Source organism: Lissotriton helveticus, chromosome 1_1 (genome assembly GCF_964261635.1).
Source record: "Lissotriton helveticus chromosome 1_1, aLisHel1.1, whole genome shotgun sequence".
NCBI lineage: Eukaryota > Metazoa > Chordata > Amphibia > Caudata > Salamandridae > Lissotriton > Lissotriton helveticus.
The window spans coordinates 1465540070-1465560934 of NC_136057.1; positions in this window are offsets into that span (position 1 = coordinate 1465540070).

A 20865-nucleotide genomic window follows, 5' to 3' on the forward strand; every position below is an offset into this window, starting at 1 on the left:
AAAGGGACTCCCGCCCTAATCCAGATCAGTGTACCCCTTGCGAACGCTGAGTATGTAGTGTTATATACTTGGCCCCTCCATCTACGCTGTAGCGCTATTCCCTCAGCCTTGGTCAGATGCGTTTCCTGGAGTAGTGCTATATGTACCGCCCTGCGAACCAGGTATGCATGTATTTTGTGTCGTCTTGTCATAGTATGAAGTCCCCTCACATTCCAGGTTATACATCTTAAATCCGCTATGTCACCCATTGTCCATCAGTGTCACGAACATCACGTTTCTTGGTTCCCCGTCTGCATCAGTGACTGTCCCTCCCAAATTTCCCCTCAAACTGCCCCTTCCATCCCTCCCCCCCCAGAACAGGACCTAGCCGCAACCACCTAGCTCCCATCCAAACTGATATAACCTCTAACATATTTTGAAGCCCGCCTGCAGACACTGTGGGCATGCCTTAAGGGCAATGAGGGGGGACCATGTGCCAACCGGTGGCCACTTATTCCGGTAGTCCTCCTTGTCCTAGTTAACCAGATCACTGGTGCCCCCCCGAAACGTCCTCCCCCCCCCCCGCATCCCTCTTTTGACCAACCTCTCCTGTTAGGCCACATTCGGAAGTCCACCAACTGTTCCATATTCTCCATCCGGTCACTCCTGCAGGATCAGCTACCTTCATCCAACATTTCCTCAGCTGTCTTTGGAGTGACTTCCGGTAATTTAACGCTGTCTGCTTCCGAGTGTTCCGTATCTGATCGGGTGTTGTCTTTCTCCCCCAACACAGGCCGTTGTGTGGTTGATAGCGTGGACACCACTGCCAACACCTCTCTCCGTTCTGCTTCCGTCTGTGACGTGGAGGGCCTCCTTAAGCCCCGCTGCCTGTTTCGAATTCGTTGCGATTTCCGCTGAGTCAAGCTCTCCGGGACGGTCCGCATTCTTCGCTCCTCGTTGTCCTTCCCAGCTTTGTAGAGTTCCAGCCAGGCACAGGTGTCGTCCGGGGTTTCAAAAAAACATGTTTTGCCGTCTACAATGACCCTAAGTCTGGCCGGGAATAGAAGAGCGTATTGGAGTCCTTCGGTGCGCAGCTCCCTCTAGATTGCCAAGAAAGAGGTTCGGCTGCGTTGGGTTTCGTACGTGTAGTCAGGGAAGATATTGACTCTGCTATTTTCCACCTGGAAGGGGCCATCGGTCCGTGCTTTCTGGAGGATCAAGTCCCGGTCTCGAAAGTGCAACAGCCTTGCCACTACCGGTCGTGGGGGCCTGCCTTGTTGAGGCGGCCTAGCAGGCACCCGGTGTGCTCGCTCTAAGGTGTAAAAGGTCGATAGGCCCTCTGGTGCCACCACTGTTTGGAGCCAGGTTTCCAGATATCGTACCATGTCCGACCCTTCAATTTTCTCCGGCAATCCTACTACGCGGATGTTGTTCCGGCGATTACGACCCTCGGCCCTTCTTTCCAAGGCATCCATTCGGTCCAACACATTAGTCAGGGTGGCTGCTAATCCACTGCTGTGACTCTGTCGGCTAATTTCCCGTGTTCGGCTCGCAATAAGCCCAGTCCCGTGGCTACCTGTGCTATGGCCTGTTGAAGTGCCATGCGGGTGTCCGTTATTGCCATTAGGATCCTATCAAGTTGTTGCTGTAGGTGTGGGTCCCGCACTTGCTCCAGGTCTCCTTGCTCTTCCCGCATAGGTGTGTCTTCCTCTACGGTTGGCGGGGTGCCACTTTTACTCCCTTTCGGTTTCCCCATCGTCGAGAGTCACTGTAGCTGGTTGGGCTGGGCCGTTCTTTGCAGGTAGGTCTTCTGATGTGGGCCCCAGGGATTGCCACCCGTGATCTCTCCGATCGATCTCTGGACCTCTCCGGGCCTTGCCAGCGAGCTAGCAACGTCCAGTGTCGATCTTCCAGTGTTACGTGGGGTTGGTGCGTCAGCCGCTAGCAAGTTCGTTATTTGCTCCTGTTTGTGCTCCTTTCGGGGTCTCAGGGGCCCATCGGGCGTATAGCACCGCGTTCTCCACTGTGTGTTGCTTTCTGTGACAGGGGGTCTGCTCCCGGCTCGGGGAGTAGCCGCCTCTGGCAACCCTCGGCAGTGTTCGCTTACTATAGTGTCCGGCCTACTCTTGCACTCTGTCTTTGCGACCTGTCGGTCTCACCCAGGGACTGGCCCTCCGGTGTCTCAACTGTCGCGCATCCGTACTGCCCCTTTCTCCAGCACCGGTCACAGATTCTCTAGTTAGTTGCTCCCTCCGAGCACTGCAGCAGTTGTGTTTTGCCTCAGCCGCTACTCCCCCTCACTCTCCACCGGCCGGGCGGCTCTCGCGGTTCAATGTCTCCGCCGTCCCTTCTGCCGTCTCGATCCCCCGTCTACCTGTAGCCGGTCGCGGTGTCAGTCTGGGGCAGCTCTAAGTTGCGGTGTTTATCACTCTCCGCAGTTCGTGGCAAGAGTAGGGTAGTTCCTGCCACACATAACTTCGCCTTGCGGGACCCCAGCAGTTATCCCGGTCAGGTCCCCCTCTGGTCTCGGGTGCGCTGCTGTTTTCCGCAGGTGCAGCCTCGCTCCGGTCTTCCTATGGGAGCCTGGTGTTAAGGCTCCCCTGTCGGACCGTCAGGCCCTCTGTTAACAGTTGGCAGACCGCGACTCACCTGACCTCGAGAGCTCGCTTCTACATTAGTGTCCCCTTCGCGGTGGTATTCAGGGCCCCCGAGGGGGCTGCCGCAAGCCTCGCGCCGATTCCGACTCACCGCCTCACAGCCAGCTCGGGCGCGAGCCTTTGCCGGATCGCGGGTCCCTCCGTCCGCCGATCGGCACTGGCTCGCTTCGCTCTCACCGCTGCCCTTAGGATTGCGAGCTTCCCCGGTCTTTTCCTCCCGGCCACAGCTTCACCAGTCAGTGACCCGTCTGCCCACAGCTATTTCTTCCGCTGCAGCGGTAGGGAGGCCCGGTTCCCGGCCACGGCCACCATCTTGTTTCGTGTGTCACAGCTCGCCGGCCGGTCGGCAGAAGTGCTCCAGCAAGTACCCCTGGGCACTCGCACTCACGGTTTGTCAGTGCCAGGGGGGAGCATTCCTTACCCTATCACCTTGCGAGAGGCGGGGGTTCCGGGCGCCGTTTTAACCAGGATTTATGGGGCTCAAAGACGGAGCTCCTCGCTCACGCAGCCACCATTGTCGGCTGCAAGCCACGCCCCCCACAGCTAAATGGTGCTTATGGTCTAGGACTTCAAATTGGGTGAGGACTTCGGATGAGAGGTCGCTCACCGGAGTGAAAGACTTTAATTTTGTTTTACTATCATACATTGTTTTGGGGGGGGGGTAGTGTGTACCTGCTAATGTCTTTGCTTCTGCTATTGTATGGAAAAGGGGAGGTGAGTGTGTAGTGTTCCTGGTTACCTTAGTGTGCTTGGTTGTCAATATACTCTGTGTGAGTGTAAGGTCTCTCTCACTATTTGACCCCTAGTTTTCCATTCAAATGTTGCGCGAAGTATGTAAACGGCTAACCAACACTTGCTCAAAAACAGACTCTCACCAATGTTTCAGAGAATAATGGCATTGTCACTGGCTGCCAAAATACTTTACAAGCACGAATAGGCTTTGTGATCATCGTAAAATAAAAGAAAAGCTACACACTCACTGACAGTTAACGGGGCTGAGAGACCGTTCACCTGGAACAAAAATACTTTACAACTTGAAGCCTCCGTACAACTCCACAAATGCTGGTCTTGACGTCTCGTGTAGGAGAAATGATACCAGTCGTAAAAAAAAAAATTACACCACAGATTGTCCGTAGGTCGGCTGGTTGAAATCACACAAAGTTCCTTGATGGCGTGTGCGGTGCCGATTTCCATCACAGCGCATCGCTCCTTTCCACTGGAGCACCGAGGCTCAAATTCTCACATCATTCCCTTTGCTCTGGAGCGCCAGGGCTCACACTCTCAGCATTCACCTCAGCAGCCTCTCTCCACCGGCTTAAAATAAGTAGAAGGCCTCCCAAGTGTTACTCCTCACAGGGGTGTCAGTTTTCTCCAGAACCCATCACTGGTGGTGATACCTTAGCACCAGTTACAACTGACACTCCACATACACGATTGAAGACACAGCAGGCTCAACAGTAATAACATCAGGAACTGGCAGGCCCAGACTAGGGCTGACTGTTCCTAGCTGGTGAGGACTGACAGGAATTTCAGTTAGTCTAGTTACTCATATGGGGAACACTCACCCAATTCAGCAAACACTTGCACGTCCATGCCGGGCCGACCGGTCTTTGGTCACTGGTGTTAAAACATTAATTTTTGATTTTTTTGTATGTGTGTATGTCATTTCCGCACATTGTTTAAGTATTGGTCATATTGCATGTATGTACTATAATCTCACAAGCGTGTATTTTACAATTTTGATGAAGAGGGGATGTGTTGTAATCTAGCAAGTGATCAATGCACCCTCTCTATGGTTACCTCTGCTCTCCTGCTTGGCCTACATGATGTCATCGGAATGTTGAGAGGGTTTGAGTGTAAGAAGGAATCAGTTGGTTTGGAGGGCTGAGCAGCGAAGTGGCTGCTCCTGGTGGGGCCTATGATATGGATCTGATCTGAAGAATCTAGTTGTGATCCTGAACTATACCTCTGGACAACATATCTTTCTTTCAACTGTAACAGGCTGCTCCTGGTGGGGCACTTTTATGGATCAGAACATCTTCCTGTATCTTAGAACCTGTGATGTAACTTGAAGAATAAATGTACTACCTTTACCTACAAGACATGCCTGCGCATCATTCTTCGTTTTAACACTGTCTTGAAGGTAAAGGTAGTAGATTTATCCTTCAAGTTACATCACAGGTTCTAAGATACAGGAAGATGTTCTGATCCATAAAAGTGCCCCACCAGGAGCAGCAACTTCGCTGCTCAGCCCTTCACACCAACTCCTTCTCTCTTGCATACAAACCCCCTCAACATTCTATATGACCTCATCATAGGCTGAGCAGCAAGGCAGAGAACCACTGTAGGGAGAGTGCATTGGGTAATTAGTACATCACAACAGGTTGCTACTAGCTTGGTGGTGCTCCGTTCATTCAAACAGCCAGTTCGGGAGTCCTTTCCTGAATTGCTGGAGCAATGGGGTGGTCCTGAGATACAGGGGAAGGTCGTTCTACTGATAGTTGTGGGGCCAGTCCATTCCGAATTTTTTTTTTTTTAATGAACCAAACCCCTCTAAGAGGGAGGAAAGTGTTCAGTAACTAGACACAGAAAGAGCCATCTTTTTACATCGAGTACAATAAGGACAAGATATTCTGGGATTTAACTTAGCTAAGAATTAAAGGGTGATGCAGAAACAAACTCTGTCCAGGTGGATTGTCCTCTGTATTAAAAGAAATCTATGCCCTGGTCAAGAAGGGCCCCTAAAGGGTGTACTGGTTCATTACACCAGCGCCAAGGCTTTCATGAGTATATTGACGAGGGATATTCCAATACTGGAACCCTGCCAGGTTAATACGTCGGGGTCTGTGCATGCATTCTGCAGGAAATAATGCCACAACAGTTAAGACCACAAAAAGGACGATATGGAACTGCAGGACTTCTTGGTGCGAGTACATTCCTCAGACTGTCCACCTTTTTGAGGTACTGCCTTGGTAGGTGTTTAGAAGGTGAGTAATCTGCGGTTAGAATGATCCATCAGAAGAACAAATTGCTTATCTTTGGTAGTGCTGTTTCTGGTGGAACTCTGTGAGCGCAGGCTTCATTGTCCTCCTTTCTCCCCATTCTATGGAGTGGACTGCTATGAGTGTAAGAAGTTCTTGAGTTAAGCTGGGCACACTCTCATCGCCAGTCTGTTCTAATAAATCTGTGTCTGAGGGCACAGCAGAATTGGCAATGTCACTTCAGAAGGTGGTGCGAGATCAGCGTGGAATTCTAGGGCACCACCTGCCAGCACATAGAATCAGTTTCTATGTAAAATTCCAGCATTTCCAGATTTACGAGCAATCGTAAACCTGGAAGTGCGTCAGTATACTATGCCACCCCCAGGGGTGGCGTGCGAGGCGCAACAAGGAGAAATGTTTTCATTCCTCCTGAATTTTTACTCTTTCAGTGCGTGCTGCTTTCTACAGCACGCATTGGAAGAGAAAATCATTACAAGTGATTGTTTTTGTGCATGAAGGTGTCCCTTCCTGCACAAAGACAACCTTCCCACGACGCAGGCATCCTTGCACCAAGGGTACCTGCGCCGGCGCATGGCAGTAGTTTGTGCGCTAGCACAGGGAAAGGCACAGAGATGCGACATGTTGCTGTAAATATGTTGCATCACTGTGCCTCTAAACTAACACAGCGTGGCGCAGCAAAATAACTTGCTTCACCACGCTGCGTTAGTTTCCCATAAATAAGCACCCCAGTGATGTTCCTGTCACTTGTTTTACACGTGTGACTCAATATGAAAAGTATTTACATTTGGCCAATATTATTATATACTTAGTAGGCCACAAAAATACATTTTGTGCTCAAAACAATTGTTTTTTCAAAATAATGATTTTAAATTATGTATATTATGTAACCGTTCTGTAAGCTCTTGTGTGTGAACAGGACTAGTAAGTTTTCATGACTTAAGTGAAGAGTCCCCTCAAGCAGCACTAAGTTTGCAGTTCAGGTTTGCTTTCCATCCACACAACTATCATTGTGCAGTGCACTTACCAAAGTAATATGAGAAGAGGAGGCCACCCATATCCTTTAACATAGCTCACAAACGTACCCAATCTTCTCTATCTGATGGCAAATGAGAAGTCCACGAATGCACAATGCAGTAGCACCACCCCATGACAAATGCCTTTTTGAGTTACAATTGTTAGTGCTGTCAAATTTGGATTATAGCCCACAGTGCAGTATGAGCTAATAAACCCTTGGAAAACCTATTCTAGGCTCAACTAACAAACACAAATTTGCTGAGTCAATTCAATTCAATTCAAAAATACTTTATTCGGATTTCAACAAATCCATAAAAGCAACATAATTAAAAATACATTTAAAATTACAGAGATTATCACAAGTAGTTAAAGACTGCGAAAAAGAGCATACAAGCATAAATGTAAACAATCAGTATATACCGATTACTAAAATGCAGTCCAATTTACTAAAGTGCAAAGGCATTGGGGAATATACGGCGCATAAACTTTTCAAGGTGGTTCCATTGATTTGTGTGTAGAGGAAATAACTTTCAGAAAAGAACTTACACGGAAGATCAGTTCATCGTTTTCTAGTTTTAAAAGCATGGAGTAGGATTGAGTCAGGGAAACTGGTCTGTGTTTTTTAAAATATGGGGCTAAAAACCATTTAATGTATTTCATATAAAATTTACAGTTAAAAAAGAAATGTAGATCATTTTGTCTGCTGAATCCGTCACAGGGACAGGGGCATGGCGTGTTTCCAGAAGTCATCATACTATGGCCCATAGGAAAGCAAAGTGAGTATTTTATAGTCCCAGCTCTCAGGCGATATAATAACGATCTTTCCCAATTAGTCAATGGAAGTCTTAGATATAGAGGAATTTGTTGTGAAGATGAGTCATTATTTACATTATTCACATATGACTTAACAGTTTGTTTTTGCAATTCTTCCTCCAACCTCTTTTCCCTAAAAAGGGCATATAGTTCAAATTGTACATCCTTTTTATCTGTGCTCTTAATCTGAGAGGGGTCGTTGAAAAGATGGATTTTGCCTATGCTGTTTAGGCTTTCTTGTGTCGCCCGAAGCCACGGGATACTCATACCTTTGTCACAAGCTAAACACTCCGTCACAATTTCCTGAGTTAGAGTAGCGCGGTCATTGGCCCAAATGGCCAGCCAAAATAGTGCAGGCCGTGTGGCGATAAAATCAGTTATATAGGGCAAGTTGAGTTCAGCATGGCAAATGTACCCGGATGAGGAGATTGGGGCGCCAAGTAGTTTCCTGCATAATCGATTCTCTTCTGTCTGCAGGCTGGGTGCTTTCACTATCCCCCAAATCTCTGCACCATAGGTTGCTACCGGGGCACATTGCAGTCTGTATATCTTCACCATTGCATTAGTTGTTTCGGTCCTTTTTGGCCGTGGAAGGGAAATAATTGAGTTTATGGCCTTTGAGAACTTGCCTGTGGCGTGGGCGAGATGCCCACTCCACAGGCCGTTCGCAGCAAAGACCATGCCTAAGTAAGGGAATGTTTTTGTAGAATACAACTTATCTTGTCCGATAGAGATGGAATTAAGATGTTTGGCCCCTGGCCCACAGGCCATAATGAACGATTTTGAGTCATTCTTTGAAGGTCTGATGAATGTGGGTTAAAATTGAAAACTTTCATTGTTCATTGATTGTAATAACGCCTCTTGTGTCCTTGAAGATAGGATCTTGAATCACATCCCACCAACTAGCAAAGGATTTTGAAGGTAGTCTAGAAGTGCTATCTCAATCTACCCATCTATAATCACATAGTTTATTAATTGGGATACATAATGAGAGTACCATATGACCAACCTCACAATACCCATTGACCTTTGAGTGATCAGGACTTAATCCATATATTTCACTTATATCCAATGAGCCACTAAGATAAAACTTTTCCTCTTGATACCTGTTCTTTGAGGTCTTGGAATACTAATTGGGGGATTTCACCAAACTAGGAATTCAGGTCCATGTGAGGGAAAAACAGTTTTAATAAGAAAACCTGTGCTTCTCCCTTGGTAGCAGTGGCACAGTGCTAAAGGCCTTTTTCCGAAAATATGGCCATTTTGTATTTAAGCAGCATAATAACATTAATGCCAGAAGACAACACAGTAAGATTCCTAAACCGATGTAGTTAAAAAGAAAAATAGTAAAAAACCAAAGATCAGAATTTTTTAACTTTTAAAGCTGTTCACTAGAAGATAACCACTTATACACTTTGGCAAGGAGCTCCTTTGTCCTGGTGCCTTTCTCCCTTTAACCTGGCGCTTTGCTAATTGTTCTTTCCTCCGTAACATCCACTTCCACCATTTCCCTGTCTGCATTGTTCATTTTTATGTTGAGCATTCGAGACCTCTTGTATATACTTTAGTATATACTTATTATATACATATATGTGTATGTACTTTGTGGGGTCTGGGGATCGGCCCTAGGACTTGTCTGCTTCTGCTTAGGGACTTTTTTTTGTTCAACTGCCTCTTTATAACTGTCTTGATAGAAAACGACCAGCAGAGGGGAGAAAAATACCAGAATTGCTTTCTGCTGAGAGACTTATGATAAAAAGGTCCCGGCGTGGAGGGTGTCTGTTCTCCTACAATATCGCAAAGTTGTGGAACCAGCTTCCCACTCACATTCTTCTGGAAGCTAATCATCTGACCTTTCGAAAACTTGAAGAACGTCTCAGAGTTCTATGAGTGGACCACTTTAAGTGCTGGGATGCCTCCGGGTAGCCATGTACTCTAGAAATGCCTATTCATTCATTTACTTTCTTTTTTCTTTTTTAGCAACTGCCTCTATTTAACTTTCTTGATAGAAAACGCCCAGCAGAGGTCAGTAAAATACCAGAATCATTTTAGCATTCTCTAGATTCCAGTCCATAGAAATTGTATTCCACAAGCACCCGTTTACCCTAAACGGTGATGCCAGCCAATGGAAAAGCGGGGCGGGCCTTAAAGCCCGCTAGTGAATCTCACCTGATATCACTAAATCTCGCCAGCGAGACTGCGCATGTGCGCAATCATACGCTAGGCTTCGACCTAAACAGAGCTTTGGACTATACCATTTGCCGCTGAAAGGCAACATTTCTCTCCATATGTTCCCATACCTGGCGTGTCACGCAGTTTGGTGCTTACTTTCCCTACATGTTAAAGAACAGTGGATGTTCCAGCACCCAGGCAAATGAACTGCTTAGCTAAGTACATATAAGGTCCCAAAGGCGAGACCGGTTGCATTTCAAATGCTTGTTGGAATGGGGGCCTCTTCCTTCCTTCTCTTCATCCAGACCCATTTCTCTTGACTTCTATAAGAGACCATAGTATTCCGCCAGTGTCATAGCTATTTCCCCATCTTTATGTAACACAACTCCACTTTTATATTTAATCTGTGCTGTACATCCACTACTGTCATGTTTACTCCACTGTGTGAGTAGTTTACTAGCTTTATTGTCTATCTCATATAGGTGGTGTTGTATGGTCCGAAAGTCGGATTGGGCTTCATTCTGCACAATACTTTGATAATCCTCTATTATTCTTGGATCTTATTAAGCGCGGACATTTCACCCTGTTAGGGTCTCATTGCGCAGCTGCAAGGGTACCACCAGGTATTGGCAACGGAGTTAGGAGCCATTAGAACATCCATGTTTTTAGCCCTTTTTGTATTAGACTTTTGTTGGATAAGTTGCATCTTTGTTTCTTGCATTGTTCTTGCCTGTTCCCTGCTGTTCTAGCTAGAATCAGACAAAGATCGCTGAACCTCATGTTCTTCTGAAAATAGTTATCCATGTTGGTTGGCTGACACTGTAACATCTTCCTGTCTCAACTCGACACATCTAACTTCCATTAACTTGATGGCCTTAGTGACCTGGGTTTTAATGTGGACAACAGATATGCTAGATATGTTCTGTCTCTAAATCTGGTGCTGAATACATGGGAAAAAAGTAGATAATTCAACCTAAAATTCTAATTGCTTTCATTTGAGTTAAACTAATCTTGCCGTCATCTCTAGGTGACTTCCTCCATAGGTCGACCAGGGCTACGTTTTTCACAAAATTACTGTTACTGACTTGTCTCTCCCTCCTTGTGGTCCTGTCTATGTTAGAGTTCATCACAAATAAAAAAAATCAATACCTATAATCAGAGTTGTCTCTGGTGTCTCCATCAGTATTGTGCCCAGACTGTCATGGGTGGCTGCCTGATAGAACTGCCATCAGCACCACTATTTTCCTCTTACCCTTATCACAGAGTAATTTTACATTCAGGGTAGAAATATCAGCCTACCCCTTTTGCCAGGCATATTAATTCCCATACTTGTTTGCTTCCCCATGCAAGCTGAATGTCATTTCACTCATCTATTTGTTTGTGTGAAGTATCTCGTACACCTATGAACCATGGCATGCTAACTTCCCTAAATACCACCCACTCCACAGTCACATGCCGCAGGCTCCAAACTGCTTGCCCATCCAATTCAAAAGACATCTGTCTCCACAATAGCGACCATGCCGTCACTCCAGTCTCCATAGCAAACTGAAGCTCACTATAGAATATTAGATAACTAGACCTTGTATTCCTCCTAACCTCTCTTAGCAGAATCATACGCTCAATTGTATTTGTATGCTCATTACATATCTTTAAACATCTTCTTTCTCTACCATCTTAGAGTTTATCTGCACCTAGGTGGGTACTATCCAGGCTTATATATAGATTGTCTGCTGCATAATCTTCCGTGGTGTTTCGCCATGTCCAGGCTTTGAGGTTATTTTATTGATGCTTCAGGGCCTGCTTCAGTTTTATATTGTTGTTTTGTACTAAGGCAGTACTCGGTCACTACACGCTTGTGGTCACAGCCCTTGTACCTGTGATTAACCCTGGGTTGTAAAGTCTGCTCTGCTTCCGGAATTTGGTAGCAGAATTATTTCCTTGCTCGCGCTTTAAAAAATGTATCCCCGCACGCGTGGTAGCGACTTACCGGGATCCCTGCGTTCGCCAACGAGTTTACCTATCCATTCGTGTGCGCCACAAGATTTTGGTAGCCGGCCACGTGTTCCCGCGAGAGTGTGCGATTCGAACACGTCATTCGCCGCACCAACAGACACCGCAAGAGTGTGGGATCGCAAACACATCATTCAGACGCGCCATCGGACATCCGGGCAGAAGTTTGGTGAAGCTCACGATGCCGAACACGCAAAATTTACAATCTGGAGAAGAAGAATATCTAGAGCAGCATAAAACCTTCTCTAAAATGATGATTTGGATGAAAAAACTCCTCAGATTGACATTCGTCTGTACTTTTTTGTGCAAGGAGTCCTTTTTTTAAAAAACTTTTTTTTTTGGAGAGGAAGGAAGTGCCACCGATTCTCCAACTTCCTGTTCCTGTCCAGAAGGCTCCTCCCAGTGCTTTGTCCATCTCCTGTTCATTTTTCATCTGGATTTGGAGCTGGAAGGGTCACTCTTTGTGTCTGCTCTCTGCTGCATCATATATCATTGGATTTGAGGACTTTTGGATTTGAGATTTTACAAGTAAGTTGGTGGTGTTGTTTGTTTGTTTGGGGCACTGCAGTAGCTGCAGTTACAATGTTGGTACTTTTCATCATTTTTTAATAAAATGTATTGTGGGTAGGCCCAGAGCTAGTCATGAGTGCTTGATCAAACAACTGTTCCTTTGGTGTGTGTGTAATTTATTTTAAACATCATTTAGGGCATGGATGGCATTGGATTGAATTGCAAAATGTGTACTTTTTGGGTCATTTCAGTTTTTGGGTGTGTGTTAAATAAATGCCTTTGTTGTGTGTGTGTGGTGTGTTCTGTACCTTCCTTGCACACCTTGTTTAGCTCTGTCGATTTGCGTTTTTGCATTTTATTGCATTACATCTGTGTTGTTTAGCATGCCTCCTTTGCCTGGCTATTATAGGCCTGTTTTCAGTTCATTGTTTTCCAGGCCTCCTGCTTGTTGCGTGTGACTGTGAGTTTCCATGTGGCTGGTGACCATTTTGTGGTGGTAGTTATACAAGTGTGCTGCTTTTGCCATATAGGCCTGCATGTGTTTCCTTAGTTCCTTTATGGTCCAGGCTTCTTGTTGTTGTGAGCCTGGCCATGTGGCTGGTGGCCATTTTGAAGCCAGGCAGTGTGCTTTTGCCATAGGCCTGTATTGTCTGTCTTAGCTTTCTCATTTTTGTTGTGGGCCTGGCCATGTGGCTGGTGGCCATTTTGAAGCCAGGCAGTGTGCTTAAACATCATTTAGGCATGGATGGCATTGGATTGAATTGCAAAATTCTTTTTTTTGGGCGTATATTTCACTTTTTTGGTGTGTGTTAAATAAATGCCTTTGTTGTGTGTGTGGTGTGTACCTTGCACAACTTGTTTAGCCCTGTGGATTTTTTGTTTTTGCATTTTTTTTATTGTATTAAAGCAATGTTGTTTAGCAAAGCATATAAAGAAAGTCCCTGTTATGGTTGTAGCAGACTGGGATCGCTGAGGAAAAACTAGAAGGAGGTGGTAAGTTTAGTTTTTTAATCTAGTGGGTATGTCGCAAAGTAAACTACCTAACTCAATAAAGACTATTAACACAAAGACACAAAAGTGACTGGCACTGATACAAACAATTTATAAAAATACACAAAATTTATTATAAGCCTCCCAACTGGGTCACATTCTAAAACAAGATTCATACATTTAAAATACCACCTAAAGTGGCAACAGAATAAAAATTACAGTCAAAGGTTAAAAAAGGTCGACGTGGCGTTTCGGTGCTACTCAATCTTGACACCTTCATCAGGACATTAAGACATTTGACTCCATATCTGTATCTTAGGTTAGGGGAGCTTTTCAATTGCTATCCACCTTGATGAGAACTTTGCAAATCGTTATTACTGTTGTTCTAGTAAAGAGTGATTCTTTATATTAGAACTTGAATTTATCTATGTGCACGAAGGAACCACCGTTGATGCTCGAAATGGATTTTTTCAGACAGCTTTAGTATATTAGTGACCAATTATCATCAGAATGTGGTCTATGGATGCGGTTGAATTAAACTTTCCCGCCTTTCAGGGTTTGTTCAAAAGTCGCATTGAAATGAAGGGAACAGCACGGAGGAACAGGGAGGCCGATTACAGAAGATAAGAGCCATCATATAATCGACTTTTGAAGAAACCCTGAAAGGCGGGAAAGTTTAATTCAACCGCATCCATAGACCACATTCTGATGATAATTGGTCACTAATATACTAAAGCTGTCTGAAAAAATCCATTTCGAGCATCAACGGTGGTTCCTTCGTGCACATAAATGTAAATGTATTTCGATTTATATAGCGCACGAATCACCCAGGGGTCTCAAGGCGCTTGCTTCAAGTTCTAATATAAAGAATCACTCTTTACTAGAACAACAGTAATAACGATTTGCAAAGTTCTCATCAAGGTGGATAGCAATTGAAAAGCTCCCCTAACCTAAGATACAGATATGGAGTCAAATGTCTTAATGTCCTGATGAAGGTGTCAAGATTGAGTAGCACCGAAACGCCACGTCGACCTTTTTTAACCTTTGACTGTAATTTTTATTCTGTTGCCACTTTAGGTGGTATTTTAAATGTTTGAATCATGTTTTAGAATGTGACCCAGTTGGGAGGCTTATAATAAATTTTGTGTATTTTTATAAATTGTTTGTATCAGTGCCAGTCACTTTTGTGTCTTTGTGTTAATAGTCTTTATTGAGTTAGGTAGTTTGCTTTGCGACATACCCACTAGATTAAAAAGATAAACTTACCACCTCCTTCTAGTTTTTCCTCAGCGATCCCAGTCTGCTACAACCATAACAGGGACTTTCTTTATAGCTGAGTATCCCCCTCCCTGACATACATTACAGGGGAACCTCCCTTTTCTTTGATGTTTAGCAAAGCATGCCTTTGCCTGGCTATTATAGGCTTGTTTCAATTCATTGTTTTCTAGGCCTCCTGCTTGTTGCTTGCGACTGTGTGTGTCCATGCTCCTGGTGGCCGCTTTGTGGTGATAGTTATAAGTGTGATGCTTTTGCCTTATACGCCTGCATGTGTTTCTTTTGTTCCTTTTTGGCCTAGGCTTGTTGTTGTTGTGGGCCTGCCCATGTGACTGGGGGCCATTTTGAAGCCAGGCAGTGTGCTTTTGCCGTAGGCCTGCAAGCTTGTGGCCTAGTCTGTCAACAGGCCTTTCATCCAGTAGGCCCAGAGGTAGTCATGGGTGCATGAAACAACTGTTTCTGTGTGTTCTGTTGAATTTAAACATCATTTAGGGCATGGATGGCATTGGATTGAATTGCAAAATGTGTTTTTGTGGGGTATTTAACTTTTTTGGTGTGTTAAATAAATGGCTTTGTTGTGTGCAGTGTGTTTGTTGACTACCTTGCCATTATAAACAATGGGGCATTCCAAAATGGTCCCTGGACCTGGGTATCGGTTATTATAAAGAAACAATGGTCCTGGACCAACTATTCAAGGAAGAGTTAGAGTAACATAATTATCAACTAATTCAAGTTTACATTAATCAGCTCACAAACGTCTGTAAATCGTGAAAATAATTAAAACAAACAGATGTGCAGAAAAACCACTAAGTATTATCACAATATATTTATTTAGTCATTTAAAGGAACAATCATTAGAGGGTCAAGAAGGTAGGAGAATGTTCCGGGGAACGTGTAAGAAAAAGTGCTCAAGTGTATATATAGGAGTCAAGAGAACTCAAGGTTTGTAGAGAAGTAAAGGGCTTATATTTACAAGACTGTACAGAACTGGTATCCAATAACAGTTAGATGCAACCTGGCCACATGCAAATTATTCATTTAAATTATATTTTCTAAAGTTGTAGGAAGAGTTTCCATAGGGCTGTAAACGGGGATAATGGGGAAGGGGAAACTGGTCGAGGTGCGGTGGGGGTAGCATCAACGTTTCGATCCGGCTTATCGGCAACCGAGGAACTTTAATACCTCAGCCATGCGGATCTTGCTCAGGATAAGGGGACAGGTGAAGTGACCCTACAGAATAAAAATAAGGAACTTAGAGCCGGGACCTAATAGGTTACGTATGCGTGGTGTCTGCACATCAAATGGCGGGAGTAATGTATTAAACCCACCTCATCAATCTTGCAATGCTCTATTGGAGTCCAAAATCTGGTTACACCAATGCCTGCAATTCAATAATAACAGTTTTTGTCAAGGGTCCATAAGGATTGTGCACTAAAAGTACACAAGGACTGGCTGTAGCAACTGACCCATAAATTGGCAAGGGCCATCTCGTTATTCAGTAGATATAAACCATTACGGTGGTGCCCAGACCATCCGTGGAACGTAATATTCAGGCCTGTGTGTGTGGCAAGAGTTGGCTAAATGAATCATGCAAACCGGGGCACAGCGTAATTTATACGAATAGAAAAAAGGAGGAAGGCCATTCTAATTAAAATACTATCTAAGGAGCGCAAGGCATTCCTAGGTGATTGTCGGTTGTGAAAGAGAATTACCTGGAGACGATCTGATCGACGTCCTTACTTCACCGCGGTAGCAGCAAACTGAGCAGCAATCCGCGGGAGCATTTATACTAAGAAAAAGGGGCGGTGGCCTTGAAAAGGGCCGGTGTCAATCACACACTAGTAAAAAAGGGTCGAAAGACTCTGTAAGCTCACATTTTCTACAGCATTACAGAAGGCCTCAAAGTACTGTGTCACAGTTCTAATATTTATAGATAGATACAATTGTTCAATGTATATTCAAACTGCCAATGTACAATTAAACGAAAAGCTCGCTCCTCTTTCTGTAGCTTCTTCAATGTAAGTACAAAACGCCTCAAGGTGCGATGTCCACTTTCTAATATTTAAGATAGACTCAATCGTTCAATGAGTATTTAAAACTGACAGTGTACAATTAAACAAAAGGTGTAGTCTCACAATTCAGATTTAGGAATCCGTGTGTATAGACAATTAGCAACCAGTGCTGAAGCTTAGATATATTCACAGATTAATTACCAACCTAGTGGTACGCAATTATTCACAAATGACATCACAATTGCACTTCACATTAAACATAAATACAGACATTTAAAAAAGAAATGAAACAGTAAATTATCACATCTAAAGGCATAGGACGTCTGCATTAGGAGCAAACAGGATTGGGTTAAAAAACAACATTTACATATGTGTTATATAGGAGATTGCCATGAAATTATGCATTCAGGACCTATTGTCAACAAAAATTGCTGAGTGTGGACAATTGTCTGGTGATCTCGTATTAATTTAACCCTCTTGCTACAGTATCAAAGCTATGTATCCATCTCCACTTGTGTCGGCTCAGAACTCTACCAAAATCCCCTCCCCGGGGGTTTTGGTGTACCTTTTCTATTACACACCAACGTAGGCTCTCCGGTGTGTGTCAAATGATGTAAAATGTTCCACGAGGGGTGTTTCCTGTACCTGGCATTGTATACGACTGCAGTGTTGCAGGATACAGGACTTTACTTTTTGTATAGTTTGTCCTATATATACAAAAGCACATAGACAGGAAATGGGATAGATTACCCCGCTGGAGTTACAGTTAGTACGATCTTGAAGTGTCTGTAGTTGTTGAGTGTGACAGTTTTCAATTCATTGGCTATGGGACACGCCCTACATTTAAAATGTCCCCTCACGGGCGGGATGTTACAAAATGTCATCGGGGAAGTTCTTGTTTCTATGGGTAATAGGGATTTGACAACCTGTTCCCTTACATTCATGCCTTTGTTTAACGCATGCAAGCAAGTGGTAGTCCACCAAGTTCATCTGTCACCAGGTGCCAGTGGCTGTTTATAATTTTCTTGATGGTATTGCTCTTTGTGCAGAATGTAGTCACACAAACTAACCTGTCTTGATCATTAGTCCCTTTTTTTTGGGTTCCAGAAGGGAATCTCCATTGTTGAACCATGCATGTTTACCCACCTTTTTTAATAGTCTGAACGGGAAGCCTCTGTCAGTCAGACGTGACATAAGTTCAGCTGACTATAGAAAATAGTCATCCTTTCTGGAGCAGTTCCTCCGCACCCTTAGGAATTGCCCAAAGGGCAAATTGTCCCTAAGGTTGTGTGATGGTGACTCTAGTAAAGCTGGAGAGAGTTGCGTTCACTCACCTTTCTATAAAGGCTGGTGTAAAATGTGCCTTCTTCCTCTTTTATAGCTAGATCCAAAAAATGACTGTCGAAATGCTATAGTCTAAAGAGAATTGTATATCCTTGGAGCAGTTGTTCAACCAAGAGTGAAATTCCCTAAGTAGGTTTTCACTCCCTTGCCAGATCAGTAGTACGTCATCAATGTACCGACGCCATAGCTCTATACACTAACTGTAGTCGTTTTGTTCGCTCAGGATGTTGTTCTGTTCGTATACATCCATGAAGATAATTACTAGGTTGGGTGCAAAGCTTGCCCCCAGAGCAACTCCCTTCGTTTGTATGTAGAAGTCACCCTGAAAGCTAAAGAAGTTTTTAGTCATGGTTACATCAAGGAATTTGATGATAAATTCAGTTGGGACTCTGTGTGGCCTGGGACGTTTGTTCAGAACTTCTCTCATCACGCTCAATGCCTCACCCTGGGGAATGTTCGTATATAGGGATGTTATATCCATGGTGACCAGGAGGTTGTAATTCATATCAAATGGGCAATCGTCCACAAGTTGAATTTTATGCATGGTATCCCTTAGGTAAGTAACGGTATTCTCAGAGATAGGTTTTAGGAATACATCTATATACTTGCATCAAGGCTCTAAAGTGGAGCCGCAACCCGAGAATATGGTTCTTCCCAGTGGATCATGCATCCTTTTATGTATTTTGGGGAGGATATAAATGGTCGGGATCCTCGGATACTTGGTATTCAGGTAGTCAAACTCATGTGCAGTTAGAAAACCAGTCTCAAGACCCTCAGGTGTGACATGTTTGATGGCCTCCATAATCTCTTTAGTGGGATCTGATCTTAGTTTTTCATAATTACGCTCTACCCCTAATTGGCATAGGATCTGTTTTTTGTAATCATCCGTACTTTGTCGGCAGGCTTGATTACTATTTCAGCATTATTGCTGACAGCTGTGAGTGCCATAAGTTCCAAATGTGTGACATTGTACTTGACATACTGCCTACTGGAAAGGGCTTTTGTGATACCACGCATTACCACCTGTTCATATGCCATGATCTAGGGTGACATAAGATGGGTCGGTGGGACAAATTTGGATAGAGGACGAAGGCCGGTACAGGAAAAGGTAGGTTGGTAGGGGACTTTGTGGAAATAACGTTTAAACGTATTTTATGAAAAAACTGATGTAATTCCATTTTAAGATTGAAATTATTAGATAGTGTAGTAGGTACAAATGATAGACCTTTCTCCAAAATTTTTTGTTCATCTGGCTTCAAATCGTATGAGGATAAATTCACAGTAGGGTTTTTAGGTGTAGTTAGTGTATTTCCAACCACCTGTAATGTTGGTGGCGGGTCTGGATGTTCCCGTGTGTCTCCTGTTGATAGTGTACCTGTTTCTTCGCCCTCCCTCTGCCGGTGTTCCAGTTAGGTTCTCTCGTTGCCCTGGGTCTCCCCCAGGCCTGACCTCTCCCTCTGTACTCCTGTTGCAGCGATTCTGCACATATACAGAACTATACACAGGAATCCAGGCCTTCGGTGTATTGTGGTGAACCAAAAACACGCCTCAGTGCCCAGAACCCCTATCTGGCTAGCTATAGCATTCCATTCGTTCTCCGTATTACAGCGGAGCTACCAATGATTGGATATGCTAGAACATGTGACGCAGGGTCTCTCAGAATTCGTGGGAACAAGACCCTCCTTTGCTTAGATACTCCTACCTGTTCACAATGTGAGTAACCAGAGACACTGTATAGTTTAAAATGTTTATTTCAACTAACATGCTCTGTAATTCAGTACACGTGCGAACATTAGGAAAGAAATGCATAAAAACAATATAATCAGCATAGTTACAATTATATATAATAAGAACAGGGACAGCATATTATAATGACAGTGGATGAAGCCTTATAGCGCTTTACCACCATCCCCTTGCTACAAGCTATGTTTATTATATAAGTGGAAGACCTCTGGGCTTGGACAGTGGAACCCCCACCTCAAGTCTTAGATGATAGGATCTACATCTCCGGACAAACACAGCTCTTCCTCTGGAAACGTTTTCTCCAAGTGTTTCTAACCTGCATCCCGTGAAATATTAAAAGCACCCGAAAAGTCAGTAGCGCAGCTGTGTTCCATGTTATGTCTATATGGACCAAAGCCTATAAACCAGTGAAGTTGTTGTCTGGCCTTGAACATGATGTATGGATGAGAACTCAGAGCACAACAGAAATAGTGAAAGACAGACAGTTCCCATGCGAAGCAGCACGAGCAAGAGTGTTTACGGGAACCAAGGCATGTAGTTGTGAGAAGTTAGCCTGGCATATGATGTCCACTATTCTAGTGGGCACCATGCACCAGTCTAAACGACCCTTATTGATGGTGGTTGTAAAGTCAACCTTATAGACAAGCTATCCTAGTGATAGCATGGACCAGCAGTCTTAGGCTAAAACTTCAGAGAGCATGTGAAGTGAGCTGTTTTACCATATATATTCCCTTGAATACCAAATGAAAGGACACCACACAAGGTATATATCAAATATATATGTATTTATATACACAACCCCTCTGGACTCTTTATGAGGTCAGAGATTGAGATACATCACAAGTTACTCATTAAGCATACTATAAGTTGCACAAATACAATTCTGCCCTAGGGGCCTCACGAACCATATACTAAGTAAGTGGTATAAGGACCACTTCAGGAATAAGGAATAGTCCTAGAGCCTAGGGAATCGCTGGGGCTACACTGGACAACCAAAGGATTGGAAGTAGGAGGCCCACGGTAGACGTGTGCAGTGTCTAAACACAGTCGCGAGTTACCATAGAGTTATAATGGGAACGTAAAAGTTAGGGGGCGTGGCTTAGGAGCCGATGGAGGCAGCCGCCTAAGCGACGAGCTCCGCCACTGAGCCCACACTTATCCTGCTGAACGAGGACACCGAGCCTCCCTAGCGCCACCAAAAGAGGGAGGAGCGGACCGCACCTGCTCGGGTGGGCGTTGGAAACTGTGCCGAGGGGAATCCGGACTGATTTCGCCCGTCTCTCGGCTGGCAACTGAGAGGGAGGACGACCCCAAGATGGCGGCCACACAGTAAACCGAAACTCA